Below are 21,882 nucleotides of genomic sequence, written 5' to 3'. Positions count from 1 at the left end.
CACCAGGGTAAACAAGGAGAATGTTACTGTCAGCTGCCTGCCGGGTGCCAGGATCCGCCACATAACACATGCACTCAGGTCACTCCACAACAAGTACAAATATGACGGTCATTGTCCACGTTGGTGTGAATGACCAGAGACGTACCTCCTTGGACTACATGAAAAGGGACATGGAGGAGCTGTCCGATCTTGTAGCCCAGGCAGGTATGACCCTAGCCCTGAGAAGCATCCTGCCATCACCCAGAATGATACCACAGTACCAGGATAATGACTTCAACAATTGGCTAAGCTTCTGGTGTCATTCTAAGTGGATCCAGTATCTGTCTGCCTGGGATGACATGATTGACAAACCATGATGCTTTGCCAGAGATGGCCTGCACCTGTCGCCCCTGGGATTCTGGATACTGGCTAAGGCTCTAGCCACCCCTATAGTGCCTTTTTTAGGCAAGGTTAAAATGACAAATTTGCCACCGTAACAGGTACAGGCAAGAAGAATCTGAGGGTATTGCTACTCAAAGCTAGAAGTCTAAACCTCAAAAATGCACTCACTCGAGGCACTCCTTAAAATGGAAAACATCGACATCTGTGCAGTGACATATAACTGGTTCAAGGCTCCAGAGAGTACCCCTGCATTACCAGGCTATAATTCATACAACACGTTTCGGCACCTAACCAGTACCAAAACACTAAAGGCAAAGGCGTGTCCATATTCATTAAGGATATCCACACCTCCAGGCTAGTTGCTCAGCATAATGCATCCGAGATTATCCAAGTGCCACTAACTCTGGGCAAGACCACAATCCAAACTGTAGCTTGCTACAGATCCCCCACCATGCCTCAGGATTCCCACTCCTCATTTCTTGAAACACTGGAAAATATTAGGGTACAACCTAACAACGGGCGATTTCAACTACCCTATCATTAACTGGAAAAACTACTTGTGTACAAACTCTTGTGCTCAACGTTTTCTGGAATTCATAAATTCCAATGCCTTGGATCAACTTATCCACACCCCCACCAGGGGCAGCAATATCCTAGACCTGGTTATTACCAACATGGGCAGCCGGTGCTCCACAACAGAGGTCAATTCCTTGTTGGTCAAATTAGACCACAAGCTAATCGCCCTAGACATCCACATCCTTCCCCCACCCCCAATTAGGGAAAGCACAGTAAAAAAATGTCTCCAAAGCCAACTTCACACTTCTTAAGACAGAAGTGGCAAACTTCCAGACACCCATGCTGACGGACAATAGAGGTATGACTGCTGAATCCTATACAAATGCACTTTAAAAGCACTTATACCAGTGCATGGATCGTGCAATCCCTAATAGAACCAAGATGCTATCCTCCAGAAAAAAAAGGAAGTCAATCTGGTGGTCCCCTGCCACAAACAAACTCTAAAACAGAAGAAAGAAACTGTTGCAAAAAAAAAACAAAAAACCAGTAAAATCCCATGATTGGAGAAACTCCCTGGTCAGCTTCAGTACGAAGCTGAGATCCCTCATAAAATCCTCCAAAGCACGTTATGAAAACAAAATTGCCACTGACTCTAAAGACAACCACAAAGTATTCTATAGCTATGTCAAGAATCTCAATGGCAACACTCGGATCTGCTCAGAGAGTTACAGCATAATGGCACTAAATACACAGAACCAACTGATATTGCCAACATCCTGGCAGAAGGCTATGGATCGTATCATCATGGAACTTATAAACAATGACATTGGTAATCTCCAAACTCGGGACCCCACCCAATTCGTGATCATGTCTCCTAATCCTGATAGACTTCTTTGAAGCAGTCACAAAAGCCATAGATGAGGGTAAGGTGGTTCACACAGCCTATCTAGACCTCGCCAAGGCTTTTGACACCATCCCCCACTCTGGAGTTATAGATAAACTTACTAAACTAGATATAAATCCCTGTGTCACAAGATGGGTTGCCAACTGGCTCACTGACAGAAACCACACTGTGAAAGTAGCAGGCTCAAAATCCAACTTCAGACCAGTGACAAGGGGAGTACCACAGAGTTTAGTCCTGGGTCCTCTCCTGTTGGTATCTTCTTCTCTGAAGTGCAGGCCTACACAGAAGGTCTTTGGCTAACGAAGTTCGCAGATGACTGCAAACTAGGAGTCATAATCAAAACTCCAAAAGATGTGGACATCCTACAAAAGGGCCTCGATGAGACAGATGCTTGGTGTCAAAGCCATGGCCTCAAGCTCAATGCCAAAAAGTGCATTGTCATCCCTTTTGGTAAAAGCTCTGTACCCATGAACTACCACATAGGTGGTAGTCTACTCAACACCGAAAGTGTGATGAGACCTTGGGACACAGGCGGACAGTAGTCTCTCCTTTGATAATCAAATTGCCACAGTAGTCAGGAAATCCTACGTGGCACACCTCATCACAAAAGGTTTCTCATAGAGGAAAAAAAGAGGTCACTGTTCCCCTCTATTGTCACTCATCAGACCCATTATAGAGTACAATGCCCCTTTTGGTATGTACCTCACAAGACATCTACAACAACTGGAAAGGCCACAGAAATACCTCACAAAGAGGATTACCGGCCTCAAACAGATGACCTACGCAGACAGTCTAAAAAAACTGCAGTTTTACTCACTCGCATATCGCCTACTCAAAGGCGATCTCTGCCTAACACACAAAGCTATGTGAAACCCAGAGCTTTTAGACATGCTCCACTTCCCAATCCCTACGAGCTACACGCTCTAGGGACCTAAACCTTGTCACCACAATAAACAGAACATGCTGGAGGGATAGACTCCTGTCCCAGAGACTTCCCATACTCTGGAGCAAACTACTTATCTATATCAAACAAAGCTCCTCATTAGCACTCTTCAAGAAAAATATTGATTGGATGGGAGATGGGAAATTCACCCCAGGGATCACTTATATGGCTCTGCTCAACAGTGGCACAGAAAAATAATTTTCTTGGGTGGCGAAACCCAGGACACCTTTGGGCTAAGCTTATATAGGCCCTAGGACCAATAGCCTAGTACCTACCTATGAACACCATTTAAAAAAAAAGGAAAAATATTAACTTTTTGTTTTATAGTTAGAAGGGAGAAGGGGGAAGTACTAAAAAGTACAAGACATAGGGGATACCAATAATGGTAATTAATACTACTCAAATAAGGGAAAAAGCACTATAATAGTACGAGTTTTATAAAGAGAAAGAAGATAAGATAAATAAAATGTAAAAAAAGAGATTCTTACTCACTAGAAAAAACTATACAGTGACCAGGTCTGTATTCAAAGGCGGCAAAAGATATCTTATTAGACCGAGTAAGGGGACTGAAGCCCGAGAGTTTGTGTTCCATTGAGCTGGAGAAAGCGGCCGAATCGGATACAAACACAACAGTTGAGGAATGAATGAAAATGACAACATAAGATCACAGAGATGGACATCTAGACAAACCGAAAGACTGTTAACAAGCATGGTGGAACATACACATTAAATATTAGACTAAACCCTTGCATTTATCTGATGGAAGTTCGTCCGACAGTAGCACCTTGACGGCCCTTCTTACGTGATATACCTTTAAACTAGGTTTTGCTCTCACAAAAATAACCTCTACTTTAAAATGCTTTATTCCCTACTGCTGCGAACATTTTTTCCATCAACTTGTTTTTAGGTTTGTACAGAGTTACAAACTACTATCCTCATCCACAAGTAAGGGGTTTTACATTGAACTCCGGTGCTACAACCGTACTCGCATTTCAAACGTACACATGCCAATCACAAAAACTGGTAAAAACGTACCACTTATTTGTAAAGACATAAGATATCAGCTTCTAATCGGTTACAAATAGGGTTGCCATCTTTTCGGATGCCTGATGTTGGACTTTTTGTAAACGTTAAGATTTTCTAGGATAAACCAGTGCAAAGTAGTAGACTTCAGCTTTTGGACAAAATAAAAGCTCACTCTTGTAGAACTGTATTTGTTTCTGTTGTTGCATAGCATACGAAAGTGCTGCACATACAAGATGATTGTTTTATTCAACTTTTAGAAAGAACTTACGAAATAACTTTGTTCATAAAATCTCTAGACATTTATTCAAATTTTAGAAAGAACTTATGAAATAACTTTGTTCATAAAATCTCTAGACATTTACCATTTTTAAACCAGGACACAAACAGGGACTGTCCTGTATAAAAAGAGACAGGTGTCAACTGTTCTTACAGCAACATCCTCATGTGTCATCCTAGAATACCTTTAACTTCCGTGATGGAACCTACTTCCTTGATTTACAGGCCACGGCTTATAAGCTGAATCCTAACATTGTCTTACTCCTTATGGTTTTCACCACAGTCTACAACGTCGTGCTTGCGTGCTTTAGCTAAAATAAAAAGACACACATACAGTATATATGAACATACATAAACATATTCGAAAATACTACAGCCAGTAGGTACAATTATAATAACTTAAAACCAAACTTGACAACTACGTATTCTGTACAACGGGTTAAAATAGACACTAAAACGGTTTATATTAAACAGGGATTCTATATTTATTTTACCAAACACTACATACGATCATATAATATAAGTAGCCTCCACCGTACCACACCAATACACAAGTCTCCCCGAAAAAAAACACTACACAACAAACACACAGTTTTCAGAATGTATTCAATTTCACTCGATCCCACATTAAAGCTAGTAAAAGACAGATAATTTGATGCCGAGAAGATTTAAATCCAACCAGTGAAAATTTGTGAAATGAATTAACAATCATTCTCCATCACCACCAAAAGCCCGGTGAGTCTTCATGATTGATTGTCATCAGCAGCAAATCATCGGCTAACAAGGCTGCCAATCAGTTCTATCCATACCATGCTCTCTGTATCACTTTAGCCAATCGATGATGAGGTTATTTTACATTTTGACAACTAAGGAAGCGGTGACTGTGCTCGCATTTGTATGGTTCTCCAACAGTAGCTGCGAATGGAGGAGGGCATTGTTGTGTCTCAGGGAAGCTGCCTTGTTTCTAGTGTTAGTCTGCGGTGTCGGCTGCTGCCCCCTGCTGTTTGTTTCCGTGCTACTGCCGCTGCCGCCGCTGCAGTAAACGAAAGGTATGGTTACAACAGAGAAATAGAGTACGCCCAGGCTTTGAGAAGTAAGACTGTTGTCCTCGCCCTAGTAAATAGCAGCAGTAGAACCGGGCGGCATTAGAATCAGTACATGCAGGCAGCTACAGACTGTTTTGGACAAACAGTACTTTCTCAATTAGTAGGTAACAAACAGAATTATTTTTATTTGGCGCTGGTTGAGCCGAGACGGAGGGCCACCTTTATCCTAGCAGATGAGACACAGAAATCGGGACGTTATAGGGTATGCTGGTCTCTGTTTTAGCTGTTTTTAATGTTCGGATTTTTTTTCGTGGACTAATACTTTTTAACTCTGAAGAGAATCGGAAAAATAAAATAAATAGTAAAGGATATATAGCTTGTGTATCGAGGAAGTTATTTGGAGTTGACAATGTTTGGCCTTGACCGACGATAACTTAAATTCAAATACTCTTGTACAGATGGTGCGGGACGCTGCGAATCTCGTTATTTGCCTTGCTTTGTTTGGGAAGACTTGTTGGCTTATCTCCTGACGGATTTTGCAGTTTGTGGATTTTTTATTATTACTTGGTGACACTTGGCAAACCGATCAGTGGCGACAGCGTCCTTTTCTGGGTACTGCAGTTGTAAAGGTAAATTCCTTGTATAGAGATGGCTACTTTGTTTATGGCGCTTCCTTTTCGAGATGTACTTCCTTTGCAACAGCAGCAAGTCGTAAAGGATAGTGGACATGTTAAGCTTATTTTCATCCCCAAGGGTGGTAGTGTTTTGTTGTTTCTCAGCTCGTGCTTCTGATGCAGCTGTCTTTGGTTCAACGTGTTTGTAGCTTCTCAGTCAGTTTCTGAGTTGGCAAACAACAGGCCAAGAGAAAAAGTGGTGTGGGACCAGTGTCATTGAACTAAAGTTTTTTTGATGTCTGTCTGTGGGATTGGTGGTACATGGGTCTGTGAACCTAAACGTATGCAAAACACTTTTTGGGACTCTATTCCTCTGTTTTCATCTCAGATGTGACTTTGTTTTGTGGTAACTGGCAAAATTCTAACGTGAGTAGATAACAGCTTCTCCAGTAAGGAAGATGACTTTTGAAAGCACTTTAAGTTGTGTAGTTAGAATAATGTTATCAGCTCCATGAATTAAAACCACAACCGCTTTGTGTTGAAAGGAGTTTAAGCAGTGACAGTAATTTATTTGAGGCCATCACCCTGTCAAGATTTGTTGAGCAGGTTGAATACAGTCTGTTTCACCATATCCTTGTTAGAAGTGCATATAATAATCCCCATACACAGTGGCAAGCAAGCTGGTCTAATCAAACAATATTTTAAATACAGTATTAACTTAGGTTATAAGAAATGTATGTCTTGCAGTAGAAAGCGAATATTGGACAGCGCATATACATTTGTGCACATTTTCTGCATGCAAAACTATTGTCTTTTTGTATAGTTTTAAATTTATGTACACGGTAATTATGTTTATAACCGTGCATTTTGTAGGTCTGTATTGTGTATTTCTTCTGTGAACAGTACTTTTTATGATGAGCAAGAGGAGATATTATGCCAGAGTTATAAGGTTTCATTTAGTGTGACAGAACGTATACAAAACTTTTTACTCTCCGCTTTGATTGAGTGCTTTGATTTGTGGTACAGAGAACTGTGGGGATGCAGATGTGTCATGTCTCTGGCTATGGTCTCTTACTATGGATAATGTTTCAATTCTGTCATTTTAATGTGCAGGATAGCAAGAAGGACCTTTCTGAGTTGGTTAACAATTTTCATGTGAAAAGAAACACAATGTTACTCTTGGGAGACCTGTAGGATAATATATTTTTGTTTTGTGCTGTCTATACTGTTTTGGTATTGTAAATCTATCTGAAGTAATCAGAAAAGTATATTCAAGTGTAGGTATTGGCACTCCTTTAACCAACAAGTAAACGTTTTGGTTAAGAAATTTATAGTCGTGTAGCAAATTACTGAAATGAGTGCTGTTTTGGATTGCATTTATTCAGTTTGCATTATGAATGACTTGGGTGGATCCAACTGTAAACCTAGACATTTTAACAGATTCATATTTTCAACAGATATACCTGTTGAAGTATTCCTTCTGCTGGGAATAGGCTTATTTTTTTGTTAATACTAGTGGAAGCTGATGTGCAAATCCTTCATTAAAAACAACTGAAGGATACTAACCATGTCTGGTTTTTTTTACATCATTGTGGTTTTGATGGTTATGTGAAAGTAGTGCAAAACTGATAAAACAGATACTAGGTAGGGAGTGATTAAAGAGGGCTCAAGATGTACCCTAGTGGCACACCTTTTGGTAAGTGAGTTGATGGAAACACTTATGATTTTGAAGTATGTGATGTCGGTGAAATGGTCTGTAACATTTTATTAGCTGTGGAAGTTAATTTGAAATGGAGTAGGCATCCTTCGATTCCAAATGATCATGGGTTTGCATCCTGGTTGGACTGATCTGAGCATCTTCTGTGGCTAGGCAGTCCAGTGTGGGTTTGGCAGTCCTTTCCATATTCTGAGCCACTGTAGGCAGATGTTGGCCTGGTATCATGTGCAACGATCTTCTTGAGGGCCCTCTTATCCTCTGCTGTTCTTGCCAAGGTGGTTTCATAAATAGCCAGAGCTTCCTTCACTTTCCATTTCCAGCCATACTTGTCTGAGGCGAGAGAATACCAGATGTTCACGCTAATGGAGACTGCTCTGAGGTCACACTTGCGTATGTCCTTGTAGCACAGGTTGGGTTGCCCTTTTGCCCTCTATCCAGACTCCTGCTCTCCAAAAGTGAGGCCTTTTGGTATTTCATTTAAAATAGCATGCAACAAACAAGAGTTCTGCTGGTAACCTTTTTTTAATTTGTTCTTGATTACAAGTCAAATGGCAGTGTCTTGCATCAAATATATACTTAAAGTATATCTAGTTTATTGTATTAACTTGCACTGAATATGGTAATTGTTTTTGTTAAGATTGTTTTCTCTTTTATGTGGTTTGTCTGTACTGTTGCATGCTTCATTGGATTAATGCTCAAACATGTCATCCAGTCTATTTAAAACCATTAAGCTTGTATAATTGTTTTCTGATGCATAGGCTGTAACTGTAAAGGATCCATTTCTTGTCAGCATTTTATCTGCCATGTAGCCATTTTTCTTAGTTCTCATAAAACTGAAGTTGTTGTTGTGGCTGACAGTTGCCTGTAAAAGTGTGAATGTCATGACTTTGGGAAGGTGCAAGAATCGCTCTTTGGCAGATGAGAATTTAGCTACAATAGGAATGCATCACAGTTTTTAATAAGGTCTGTCATAGCAGTGAGTCGTGTACTTTTTATGTATTCATTCCTGGAATGTGAACTTGACTTTTGTTATGGTTACTACCTTCAAATGTGCAGCACAAAGTGTGTGGTTTGGTGATCATCTGTCTGCAGTACTCTGTTTACTTTGTATACCAAACCATACGTTTTTCTTTGTATGCTTTTTGTTTTTCTGGTTTAGAGGTTATTTTTTTCAAGAAGCCCCATAATAAACTTTTACAATGCCTGTGTATGTATTTCTGATTGACCTGGGAGGTTATAAGGTAGCATGCACACTCTACTGTGCTAAGAGAATTACTGTTTGTAGCAGCCATAAAAATAACAGGCATGTTGATAACTGTAGTTAACATGGCCTGTAAACTGTATGTGGATTGTAGTTCAGTTTATAAGGCTTTTCTTTACTTAAATGAACTCCCAAATAAGTGCAAACTGTAGCATTATCTAACTGCGTGGACTCTAGTTCTTAAGATGTGCATTGCCTGCATTTTGTCTTATTGTATGTTGGAAAGATTGATAACCAAACAGTTTACAGAAATTGATTTGTGATATTTCATCTGATTTGGTTCTTTGAAATTGTTTCTAGCTTCACTTAATGACGGGGAAGCTCTAATCTAGTGGATTATCAGTAGCTGAGTTGTCATACTGTGATTACCTCCACTGTTTTGTAATATTTACTGTACTGTGGCAATTTTGGGTTGTAGCAGATATAAAGTCATGAAGTGGGAAGTAAATTTTATAGTTTAAAATTAAATAATGCTGCATATATAACTTTGCTGTTGCATCTGTGTTAAGAAAATACTGGAGAAGAAGCTTCATTGAGTTATTTAGGCAGTTGTAGAGATTCTTGGTTATGATTGCTATTGTGTTTGTGCTGTGAATTTGAAAACATTGTTTCTAAATAGGCTAAACGACTGTCTTTTATTACAGATCTCCTTATTTAATCAGATTCATCAGTTTGAATCCTTTTCCTGTGCCTTGGAGGACCTAGGATGGCAGATGCTTCCTCCATTCTGCTGTGTCGTTGGGACTCTGGAACCTTACTGTCTTCTAACATTCTGCAGTGCTGGTGTCTCCAGTCTCCTGCCAGTCAGCAGTCACGGTGACTGGGAGCCCCACTGTCTCCTGCCAGTCAGCAGTCACGGTGACTGGGAGCCCCACTGTCTCCTGCCAGTCAGCAGTCACGGTGACTGGGAGCCCCACTGTCTCCTGCCAGTCAGCAGTCACGGTGACTGGGAGCCCCACTGTCTCCTGCCAGTCAGCAGTCACGGTGACTGGGAGCCCCACTGTCTCCTGCCAGTCAGCAGTCACGGTGACTGGGAGCCCCACTGTCTCCTGCCAGTCAGCAGTCACGGGGACTGGGAGCCCCACTGTCTCCTGCCAGTCAGCAGTCACGGGGACTGGGAGCCCCACTGTCTCCTGCCAGTCAGCAGTCACGGGGACTGGGAGTTCCACTAAAACTAAATGAGGTAAAGCTGTATCTCTCTGTTTTAGGTTTCAGAACCTTTATCAGCTAAAGGCATAAGTACAAGGATCCCTTTCAGCCAGGTGTGTCTTTTTTGTATCTTCAGTTTACCTTTCCTTTCATTTTCTTTCAGTTAACAGCCTGAATATTGTTGAAGTAAAGGTTTGCTCCTGTTTCATTTTTCTCCACATTTAATTCCCTTCCTCATTATCTTAGAAGAACGTCCTATTCTGTTTCTAATTCTAAATTTTTTAATTACCTTTAATGGCCGTAACGGTGGTGGTGCTGCGGTAGCGTTGTTGCCTCATAGCAAGACGTTGTCCCGTTCGATTCTCAGCTAGAGCGCCTTCTGTGTGGAGGCATATGTGAATGGGGCATGTCTTAGTTGAAGGTTGTGCGTCAGGGCTGGTAACCCGGTACGTAAAAAATCCACTACCAATCATTAGCGGACCGGAGTTCCGCTGTGGCGACCCCTAACCAGGATAAGCCGAAAGACACAAACTTTTAATGGCCATATAAGACTGTCCATTGCAGTTTCAGACAGGTGAGAACCTTGCTGTTGGTATTTTTTTTTAACTAGATAATGAACTGGTTCTTTTCAGTTCCTGTTCTGCCATGGCTTCAGACACCAGGACAAAGATAAAACGTTTTATGTATATTATGGGTAATTTTAGTATAGCCAATCAGCCAGCATATTTTTGGGATTTGAGAGAGAGCCAGGTTATGTGGAGAAGCCTTCACAGACTAGGTGAGAACATGTAAATTCTGGATAGTAACCGTAAATCAGGATTGAACACAGGATTTCTGCCTTACCACTCTAGGGTCTGTCACTGCTGAGCTACTATAATGCCCAATATAACCTTTTTTTTTAAGATTCCAAACGTACTGTACCCCCCATTTATTGGCTACTATTTGTTTTCACAGGATCGATCATAGGAGGTTACTAAGCTAACAGCCCTACAGCCTTTCTGTGTGTAGCTGTTCATGCCCCAGTTTTCCTATTTATCAATTCCCAAGGACTAGAAATTGCTTGGGCATTTTTTTCTTTTAACAAAGCACGGTTCTCTAATTTTTCATCCCCACAGTATCCTCAGCATAGTTCTGGATCCTTGACAGTAAAATGCATCACCTTATTAGATGCTTGTGGACCACTCTCTCTCTTTACTTGCTAAACTGTAGTTTCTGCCTGTGTGCACCAGTGGTGTGTCTTGGGAGTAGTGTTGTGTAGATGCTGTGGACCAGTAACACAGCCAGCATTTTGTATGTGTAGACATCTGCTGCATCATACATTGTAACCTGCACTTTTCTCATATTTCAGGATGCCCTAATGGTTAAGGTGTTTACCTTGCAAACACGAGGTTTAGGACTTGATTCTTGGTAACTGGCTAGGCTTAAAACTGCCTACAAGGGCTGTTGGCCTAATACTAATCTCTGAACCTATGAACATAAAAAATGCAGCGCTGCTTTTGTACTGGAATGTTTCTGATAATTGTTTCAGTTTGATTACTGAGGTGACTATTGAAGTGCTTCTGATTATTATTGGGATTTGTGTGCCAATTCTTAATGCATTATGCTGTTTGCTGGGAACCTTTTCCCCAGAAGTAAACAGCAGCTTTATGTTTGTTTTCAACTTTTTAACACCTGAATAACAGGACATCCGTTTAGATATTTCATGTGCATTAAAAGCTGTTTAAAGAGTACCCAACCAAAGTATATGCAAGTCTGAGAATCTTGAGTGGAATTCACAGAACAAAAAAAATAAGTATGACAAGGGGAAATGTATACCAACAATGAAATTACAGTACCTTCAAGTTTTGTCTTTTGTAAAATACAGTGATCTTGGAATTGATAAGGGTGTGTTGAGGAGAACTCTTTGATGCTTTAAAGATGTGATAGCGAGATGCTTAAATTCTCTCTTAAATGTCATACAGTTGTATTTCTATGGGGATCCACCTGTTCCATCTCATAACTCATTCAGAAAGTTTATGTTCCTTAAGTGCGATTTCTACTCTCATGGGTAGTTTACCTTTTTCAGACCTATTCTTTCTCCCTGTAATATCAGGCGTACTTCAGTACCAGAAACCTTTAGCACTTTTTATTTATTTCCTGCTTCTGTGCCATAGATCACTAAGGTCTCACTATTTTTTTTCCTTTTCAGATCTTATGCCCTTTCAATAAGGGATTTATGTTCATCTACTTGATATAAGATAAGAAAGCACTTTCTTAAGTTTTGATACGCATCTCCAGCAGTTTTGTATCTTGATAGTATGCGAGTTGGCAAAGTAGTGTAAAGCACACATTAGCAACTAAAGTCACTCTTCTTTTCCCAAATAATTGATTGTTGGGATACATTTTGTGGAAGTATTGCACTGCAGCACAACTCTCAACGAACAGGTAATTACGTTTTTTTCTCCATTTGTCCACTTAACTGTAGTAAATTTAAAGAAAGTGTTAAAGGGGGCCCTGCCAAGATGCACTAAATTGCTTTTGGGAACTCTGTGTGACAGAACTAATAACCCTGTCAGGGTGGCTCACTTTTTTCATTTGTGTCTTTTTTGGGTAAGACACATGAAGCACAAGTGCACATTTTCGTGAAGGAACCTGGGTATTGTGACTGAAAATAGAGGTTGGCGAGTGGAACCTAATGTTGTAGGATGCAGTTCATTTGCCATTCCCATGCACACCATTATGACATGAATACACTGATTAAAAGTCAGTGTAGTTTACATCTTCATTTCTGTCAAGTCTGCATCCATGGGCACTAACTGATAATACTGAGATGTTGAGATTGAGGAACAACTTCTTTGTTAGCTAGGCAGACATTCTGCACTGGAGGTTTTGTGGTTTCCGCAGGTGCTCATAGTATTGCAAATAAGACAAGACGCATCTGTTGAGGGACCCAAGTGACAGCATAAGTTTAATTCCTGCAGCTTACATTTCCAATTTGTGTTCTTCAGGATGGGGAGGCACATATTTTTATTTTTCATTTTGAGATTTAAATTCCCTTGTGGGAAAAGAAATGATGTTGTGTAGTTTTGCAACTGTTTTTGTTTACAGCAGCCACAAAAAAAAATTGGAAATAGTTATTGCGGCACCCAAGAAGGATTACAGTTTGTAGCTGGCTGTTGAGGTCTTTTGGTAAATTCTGAATGGCTTTCACTAACACAGTACTACCCTTAGCAGTAGTGATTTCTGATTTCCATTTTATTTTAGCCCCTTAGTGAATAGCAGTAGTGTACAGTGCATCTGCCAGTTTGCAAAGACAACATGCTAAACAGTGGTATCTGCACAACCCTATTTATTTAGTCCTTACAGTGGTGTCTGTTGTTTTAACAGCTTGCTTAGAGCTGTGACTGTGACTTTGTTTTCTGTGTAGTGCATACTGCAGGATTTGGGCTGGATATGCTTTGCATCATGTATTTGGCCAGCTCTGTAACCTACCTTGTCTAGTTTGGGCTGTTTGCTTTTGGAGTGTGCATGAAAAGAAAGTGGATATTTACTGGGGAGCCGTGCAGGAATAATGCATCATTTTCTTGTTTGCAGTGAACTGACTTGCTCAGGCAGTCTGTTTTGTTTTTTTTTTTTGTTTTGTTTTTTTGCTAATGTGAACTGTGGCAGAGCGGCATTCTTTTGTTAAAAGCAGGTACATTTCCAACGCATGTAGTATTTCAATGCAAAACATTCTGCACAGGGAAGATAGTTGTGCTTCACAGAAACATTATCTATGTATGTATTTTTAACTATCTTAAAGCAGTAGAATGAGACAGCGAATGAGTAAATTTGTGTTTCATGGTCGGGAGCAAGCTGTGTAACGCACCTTTTTTTTCCATTTCTCTCGCATCTAGCTTCCCATATCGTGCTTTGCATGGGAAAACGTGATATGAATACTATTTTAATTTTGTGGGGTTTTTTTCTCCTTTGTTTTATTTCAAAGGCAGCTGTGTTATTGCTTGTTGGAATGGGCTTTGGTTTGATATTCATCAGTAAGAATGATGAGCTTCACCCAGGAGCAGTCAGATACGTCTCGCATAGAAACCTGTTTTGTAGCACAAATTAAATGTGCATGTTGTGTGTAACCTTGGTATGACTGAAGTAATCACAAAGGCAGTGTTTAATTATTTTTGAACAAAACAGAAATGCAGGAATATAATTCTCTTCATAAGAGTTCATGAAAGAAATACAGGCGTATAATTCTCTTCATAAGAGAGTTTGTGAAAGCATGTTTAACTTGAGTATCGCTATCTAGTTGAGTGTAAGAAGAATGGTAGTCTGGGACATTATTTAAAGTTTTACTTTGAAATTACTTTACATTTTTTTTCTGAGGCAACTTTCAAGTCTTTGTTTGCATTAGATTTCGTTTACTCAGTCATAATATAATCATGTTGTAGCTTTGCTGTGCTAACACTAACCAGAGCAAACCTAAGGTCGTATTTACTGGCAGGCTTTCCTTTATCTCCCTGTGGATTAATGACTGTTAACACTGTTGACAGTTTGGCAGGTGAAGTGTCAGCCAATTTACATGCATATAACATTGTGAACATTTTCTAACTGAGCACTTGACAAGAGAAACATGCAAATTAAGTAATTTTTTTCCCTTTTCCTGATGAAAAATGAAGCATGGTTATCATATTTTTGCTTTTCAGCAGCCAATAACCATAGTTGCAAGCCACTGTGTTTTACAGTGACTCTGCATTATTCATGCACAGTCCTGTTTTCCAAGGTAAGGTAGTATTTAACTTTGTACATTTGGCTTTCCTGGCTGCGCTTACACATTACATGTCTAGTATTTTTTAGTTATTGGTTTACTCCATCACTGGGGTTGCTACAAAATCATTAGCTGCTGCTGTACATTTCTGCTGTTAATTGTCCTGTGTAGTAAATATTTAGTCACCTGACCACTGGGCAGGAGCAAAACCCAACTCAGATGTCCTAACTGTGTCAGTGCCATTCATTCCAGTATCCTCCATTGGCATGGCTATTTGCATTTCAGCACAATAAGCCATCTGATGAAGGGCATCAGCCTGAAGTGCTTTCATAGTTTGGAGTATTATCATTCTTATCAGGTTATTGTTTTTAGTAAGTGTTTTAACAGGTTGATTTAAAAATTTGGACTTCTCATAGTGGTTGCTGCCTTTATTTGAAATTGGTACAAGTAGAAAACAATCGAGTAGTAAAGCTCTATTAAACTATATTCCTGATGTGAATCTGGTTGTCGTGTACTACTGAAACATGAAAGTGTTTTCATTTTAAAATAACATCTATGTCTTCTGAAGAGGAGCAGGAGGAAGACCCTTATGAGGCAGCAGTTTCGGAAGTGACTGTGCGGTGGAGACTTAAAAGTGAATGATATTATCTGGTGCAGTAATTTCCCAAAGTTCAGACTGCTTGTGGACCATAATTTTGTATTTCTGACTTTGATTTTATGAAATGTGGAAGGTTGTGCAGATATTTTATCTGACGACGCACTGTGGATGCTGCTGCTAGTCTTTTACTGTTAACAAATGTGATCTGTTTAGACTGGATTTCAGTACACGTTTGAGTCATGGAATCCAACATTGTAGATCATTGGCTGCATAAACAGAACTAATGTGTTAGGATCACTTGGGCAAAACTTTCTCAGGCTGTTAAACCTTTTCCACAGCTTCCATAATGCACTTTTCTTGCCTGATACACCACTTCTTTCTTGCTGTGGAAGTTTCTTATTGCAATGTGTGATCCCAGTATGCTTTGATGTTGTATTTTTTCTTAGGTGAACGTACTTTTTTTACATCTCTCGTCTTTACTTTTCATTTCTTTTTTTCTCTAATTTAGATAACCTATATGTTTGTATCTTAAATGTTTTTTGTCTGGTTCTGTGAGTTTTGCCCTGTTTATCAGGTTCTTTGTGACTTTGACATTTTGTGCTGTCTGTAGTCATGACTTTCTCATGCCTTCTGTTAGGAAGTGCCACTGTGGCAAATTGTTCAAGCATCCATTTGCAGTAGAAAATTCTCTCTTCATTTTTCTTCCAACACTTGATTATCTCTGTTGAAAGGGAGGAATTTAAGGAATGGGTAGTGAATAATTCTGGAGTTATTAGAGGAGGAAGAAATTTCTTCTGAAAATGTAGCTAGGGGCTGGGATACAATTTTAAAGTGGAGTTTAAAAATAGGGTGGAAGTAAAAAAAGTGATGGTTAAGAAGTAACCAGAATTATTCAAAGGGACTGACCACTGTTTAAAGTATTACAGAATGGGAGAATCTCCCAGAACGAGCGATTGCAGAATGCTAAGCGGAAAATAAAGGATTGTCGATTTTAATATGCATGTGTTTCGAAAGATTGCTGTTAAGCAAACGTTTTTTGATGATAACGTTAGCCAGAACACAAGAACTTTCAGGGCAATTAGTCAGGCAAGTAGAAAGAAAGTTTTTTTCCCAAGCTTAGGGAGCCCATGATAAGGAAATTAACGAGATATTGTAGAGGGTCTGGAAATATTTCGGGAAGTTTTTGAAAGTCTTTTTTTAAGCAGAAAGCATGCAGATAAAAGGTACACATGGAAATGTTTATGGAATAATTAAATATGCCAAGGTTAGAGATAGATGAGCCTCAATTACTAACTGGATTGGAGATAAAAATGTCCCCAAGAATAGATGGCGTTCCTGCAGACGTTTGGAAGCTATGAGGGTAAAAACTGATAAAGATCTGGAAGATTTCCTTTCAGTATTTTAAGAGGAGGAGAAGCACTAACATCCTGGAAGAAGGAGCACTAACATCCTGGAAGAAGGAGTTGGTGGCTGTAATACCTGTAGAGCGTAAAGACCCATTAGATAAAGCTTCATATAGGCACATTTCAAAGTATTTTGTCAATAATGGCTAAAACAGTGGCAAAGGTGATGTTGATATTGATAGGTGTGGATCAGTGTGGTTTTGTGGAGGGGAGGCAAGCATTTGACAACTTTAACAAAACACTGATGATCCAGAGGGAAGCTGAATGTAAGGAAATGCCACTTATTGGTGGGTTTTGATGCAGTGAAAGCATTTGACAAAGTAAGCTGGGAGGTTGAGTAGGGCAATTGAAGTGCTTGCATTGCCTGGTAAAATTATAAGGTTGATTAGGAGAATATATGAGAGAACGGAGGCGAAAATTGAAGTGGTTGCGTTCTTCTCAGATAAACACTGAACAGAAGAACCAGGCAGGGGGTGTCCTCTTTCCTCTTTATTTGCACTATATTTCGAACCATTGACAAAATAAGAGACTCATAAATTCAAGGATATAATTGGTATGGTAGTCAAAAGCTGGCTCTGTTTGTAGATGATATTGTTTTATACCTAATAAATCCAGAAAATGACATTTCAGTGCTGTGGAACATTTTGAGGCAGTTTCAAATCTTTTTGGGATACAAAGTTAATGAAGCTAAAACAAAGGCAATACCTGTAAATGTATATACACACGTGAACTGGTCCAGCACTATCCATTTTTGTACACGTCAGGCACATTTTTACCAATCTGAGGATAAGTTGCGGATAGCAGTTAATAAAGACCTAAAGGATTTTATCTGGGAGGGAAGACAGCAAGAGTCAAGTCGGATATGCCTGTTCTAGTTGAACAAGGTGGTTTGGGATTACCCAATTTGAAGGAGTACTTGAAAGCTATATGGCTAAGACTTTTCTACGTAGCAAAAGCAGAAAACAATAATTCAAAGTGGAAAGGGATAATGATGAAACGGGAGAAGCTCAAACAAGGAGTGGCTGGGATTTTGGATGCAGATCCTTAAGGAGAATAACAATGACTATACAGAATATTGTATTCAAAAAGTAGCAAAAGCATTCTAAGAACTAAGCCATCACAAGAATTGAGAAAGGAGATTCCGTCGATGGGGATACAGATAATAGGCAAGAGGGGGCTGGAAGTTACTGGAGAAAACTGGTAAAAGATCCAAGGTATTGGAAGCAAACAGAGAGGCAAAGGTAATGGAAAGGGAAGAAGCCAATAAATTGTTTGGACTGCGGGCTAGAGATTGCCTTCCCTATCAAGGATTTGGTATCGGAGTCCAGGCAAAGAGAAAGGAAACGGGGATATCCTAAGTGAAAGGTCAGCACTGGTAGAGGTTTCAGTATATTCTAGAATAGAATTTGCTATTAAAAAAGGAATAGTTAGTAGAGCATACAAAATTTTGCATCATAAGTTACAAGAGTCAATTAGGGGAGGTTAGAAAGGTTTGGAAAGAGATTGGATCATCAATTCACAAAGAAACGGGGGAGCAAATGTTGTAGGTGTGATGGGGAAGAAAGAGGTAATTGGGAATGTATATTTTTTGGGAGTGTAATGAATAGACTGTAAAGATTCCCTGCAAACTGCTCTGTCAGAAATACTGGGCAAGCAAATTGGTGTAACTAAGGAAGTTATTCTTTGAGCTGTGATACAGCATTGAAATTCCCTAGACATAGTAATGCCTTGTTGAGTCTAATTATGGTGGCTGCCAAAAAAGCAATTACTAAAAAATGTAAGTTTAAACCAACTGCACTAGAAGTGGTGAATATAGTAACCGAGATGAAACCACTGCAATTGGGATCTTTAGAAAAGGGTAGGAGCAAATTGCGTAGAGAAAATGGGAATTGTGGCAACAATGCATGAAGAGTAGGAATGAGGTTTAAAAGAAGGCAGGATTTGAATGAGCTATATAATGTTTGAATGACAGTAACTAGTTAAATATATGATTGTCATACGTGATAAACACAAAACATCTTTATTATGTCTAGTCACTATCTTCTTTAGCAATTCCTGCAATGCAATAGATCATGGCTAAAGAAGATGGTGACTAGACACTTAACTTATTGGCTGGTAAATGTCATTTAAGTTAGTGATTGGACAAGGGCACAATAGCCTCAAGTAGAAGTATTGAACTTGCCACTTATTGTAGAAATTAAACAACTCATTCTGATGGTGCTTTGTTTCTCCAAGACAGCATCAGCGTAAATTGTAATATCTGTCACGCCTAGGTTTATATTTGGTTTGGATGTGATTCATTGATAAATTATGAACTATGCTTCCTAATAGCGCCACATTATGAACGCGTAGGAAACACTTGCAATGTGAAAGTGTATCTAATTGGCCAACTAAAGGAAAATGTTGTTCTGAATGGATATCATTCTCCTTGGAGAGTGGTGCTGAAAGAGATTGATGAAGGGATAAAAATGTCTCATTTTTTCACTGGAGGATGGTGTTATAGGAAGCAGATGATTGGCTACTAAGTTTTATGGTTGGCAATTAATGCAGAGCCAGCGAGAAATGCAAGGATATATAAAAAATATTAAATGAACATATGGATGATTAAAGGAATAACACGCTGGTGTTCTACAGATTTAAAATGGAAGAATATGAGCTATCTTGTTTTATTTAATGCTGTCCTCGTTACTATACCTATATATCCAAGCAACCTCATGCTTGATTCCACAAAGTACTTTTGAATGTTATTAGATAGGAATACTGAAGAGGAAGAAGAGATTGGAAACTTTGGCAACCTGAGTAAAAGATAGTAATTGGCTAAGAAGCATATGTATGCATATTTTAAATAGGTGCCTTTCCATTGGTTATACAAGGAAGATCTGGATTAATGATTAGATGGAAGTGACTTTGAAGAGGAGCACATTGGACACACATGATCTGATGAAGGCTAGTAAGCCGAAAGCGCTTATCAGAAGATTTATGTGCTTCACTACGTTAGTTTTCTACTGAAGATTACATTTGGTTTTTAACTTTTCGTTTGGTGTAAGCCGTGGTGGAACCGATGATTTTCTCTAATCATTTTCACATTTATACTCCGCACCTTCAGCAGTGCAGCCACATTGTGTTTCTGGTCTAGGATATTGGAGCCCCTGGTGGGACTAAGGATTAGTTGATCCAGGGCATTGGAATTTATGAATTCCAAGAACCGTTGGGCAAAGATATTTCCCAAGTTAATAGCAGGGTGGTTGAAATCACCCAGTATTAGGGTGTTTGGTTGTATCTTAATATTTTCCAGTATGTTTAGAAGCTGTAGTGAGAATCTTTGGGCATGGTGGGGGACCTGTAGCAAGCTACAATTTGGATTGCAGTCTTACCTAGTGTTAGTTGCACCTGGAGAATTTCAGACGCATTGTGTTGGGAAACTAGCCTGATGCGAATATGGACACTCCTCCATCTTTATTGTTTCAGTCCTGGTTTGGTGGCCAAAAAGTGTGGTAAGAGTTGTAGCCTATTATTGTGGTAAGAGTTGTAGCCTGGTATTGCAGGGATGCTCTCTGGAGCCATGAACCGTGTGTGTGTGTGTGTGTGTGTGTGTGTGTGTGTGTGTGTGTGTGTGTGTGTGTGTGTGTGTGTGTGTGTGTGTGTGTGTGTGTCAGTTGACATTGCAGTGGCTGGACTGCCTGTTCTCCCCTTGCAATTGCCCTCTCTCTGCCGCACTCCATCTGTCTGTGCCAGTAATTTTATCACTTTATAATCAGGGCTTCATCTGTCTGTCGTGGAGCTGGGGCTGGTTTAACTGGCAGTGATCCGGCTGCTTTAATGCATCTACAAGAGACAGAATTGTTTACCGTTTGAATAACTGGCTTGTTGTATTTAGTAGCCGAGGCACTCTGTGGAATGCTGAGAATATTGCCTTCTAGATTCTATTTCATATGTTTGCATGATGCAAAATCAAGACTTTCATGCACAGCTAATCTTCACGGATTCTCATTTCTTGTGATAGACATTTTAATGATGTTATGATATTCAAAGATAGAAAATCCTGTCAAACATGTATTTAACTAGGGTTCCACGTGTGTGTACTGTAAGATCATTGGTGAACTCTTGCATCCTATAAAATGCTGCTTGAAAACCTAAAATGTATTTGGCTTTAGCCTCTGCTTTTCTGCGATTAATTGCATGTTTCTGCTTTATCCCCTTTCCTTACAGGTGGTAATGGAAAAACTTCAGGTTTAGCTCACTCTTTCAATGCGTTCATTACATTTGTCTAAGAACCCCTTACTGCTTTGGGATATGTTTTCCAAGTTAAAGGTGAAAAACTCACTTTACTGTTGGCTTTCTATTGGGAAAGAGCATGCAAGTGTCCTTTGCTAAGATTGGGATGGCAGCTGTTCTACGTTGCATTTTTTTTTTTTAAGTGTCTAACATAAGTGTGAATGTGTCTAGTTGTACTTTAGATTTGCATGACTACATTAACAAAAATATTTTTATATGTTTGTGTAATACCGCCTTGTTCATTTCTTAGTCCTGTAGACTTAACAGAATTGTTATTTTGTTCTGCCGGTATTGTATCCTGGTAATCAGTTTACTGTGAAATAATCTCTAACGTTGGTTAGATAATCTTTCTCTGCATCGGATTTTTATTTATTTATATATATATATATATATATATATATATATATATATATATATATATATATTTTTTATATTCTCGTTTTCTTTCTCTCCCTTTCTCCTTATGACATGTCTGCTGCTAATGGTGTTGGATTGAACCTGTTGCATTTCTACATGCTTTTGTGTGTGCACTGCAGTTTGTTCTGGGGTTAACTGATACTACAGACCTGATCCTTTATTGCTGTTCTCAGTAGTTCATATCATTACACATGGTTCAGATGTATTAGGAGTATATGTTGCATATCACTTTCGTATCACATTATTGGAGGTGTATGAATAAATTATGTGATGAGCCTCATTACTTGTTTAGATTCCTGCCGTTGAAAGTAACTGAACTATATCCTGTTTTTTAGGCATGCGTTGCAGTAGTAATGTTCATCTTCTGCTGTATGTTTTGTAAGTAAGCAACTGTAGATGTATGCTAGTGTATTGTAATCCATTTTTTCTGAGCTGTATTAAGAGAAGTTGCAAATCGTGGCCAGTACTCATAACTGGGTAACTGAATGGTTGGCTGAAGCTAATGTCTGTATTGGATGGACTTTTTTGTTGGCAATTCAGTTGTTTTGGGTTGTATTTGCACAGTGTTTGGAATTGGGTCATGCTTGTGCAGTGCTTGGGATCTGCAGCTGTGAAATTTCA

General features: G+C 39.3%; 1 protein-coding gene across 2 annotated transcripts in view; it reads left to right on the top strand.

Annotated features, from left to right (window-relative positions):
- The first annotated feature begins 5,120 nt into the window (after nt 1-5,120).
- ERBIN (erbb2 interacting protein) overlaps nt 5,121-21,882 on the top strand; it is a 3,184,408-nt gene continuing 3,167,646 nt past the window's right edge. For both annotated transcript variants that reach the window (XM_044063352.1, XM_044063353.1), the window contains exon 1: nt 5,121-5,721. The gene's annotated coding sequence lies outside the window, so the exon portion shown is untranslated. The remainder of the gene's footprint in view (nt 5,722-21,882) is intronic.

This window comes from Protopterus annectens, chromosome 2.part1, assembly GCF_019279795.1.
Source record: "Protopterus annectens isolate FY-2018-M chromosome 2.part1, PAN1.0, whole genome shotgun sequence".
NCBI classification, from domain to species: domain Eukaryota; kingdom Metazoa; phylum Chordata; order Ceratodontiformes; family Protopteridae; genus Protopterus; species Protopterus annectens.
This window is presented reverse-complemented; position numbering and strand designations above follow the sequence as displayed.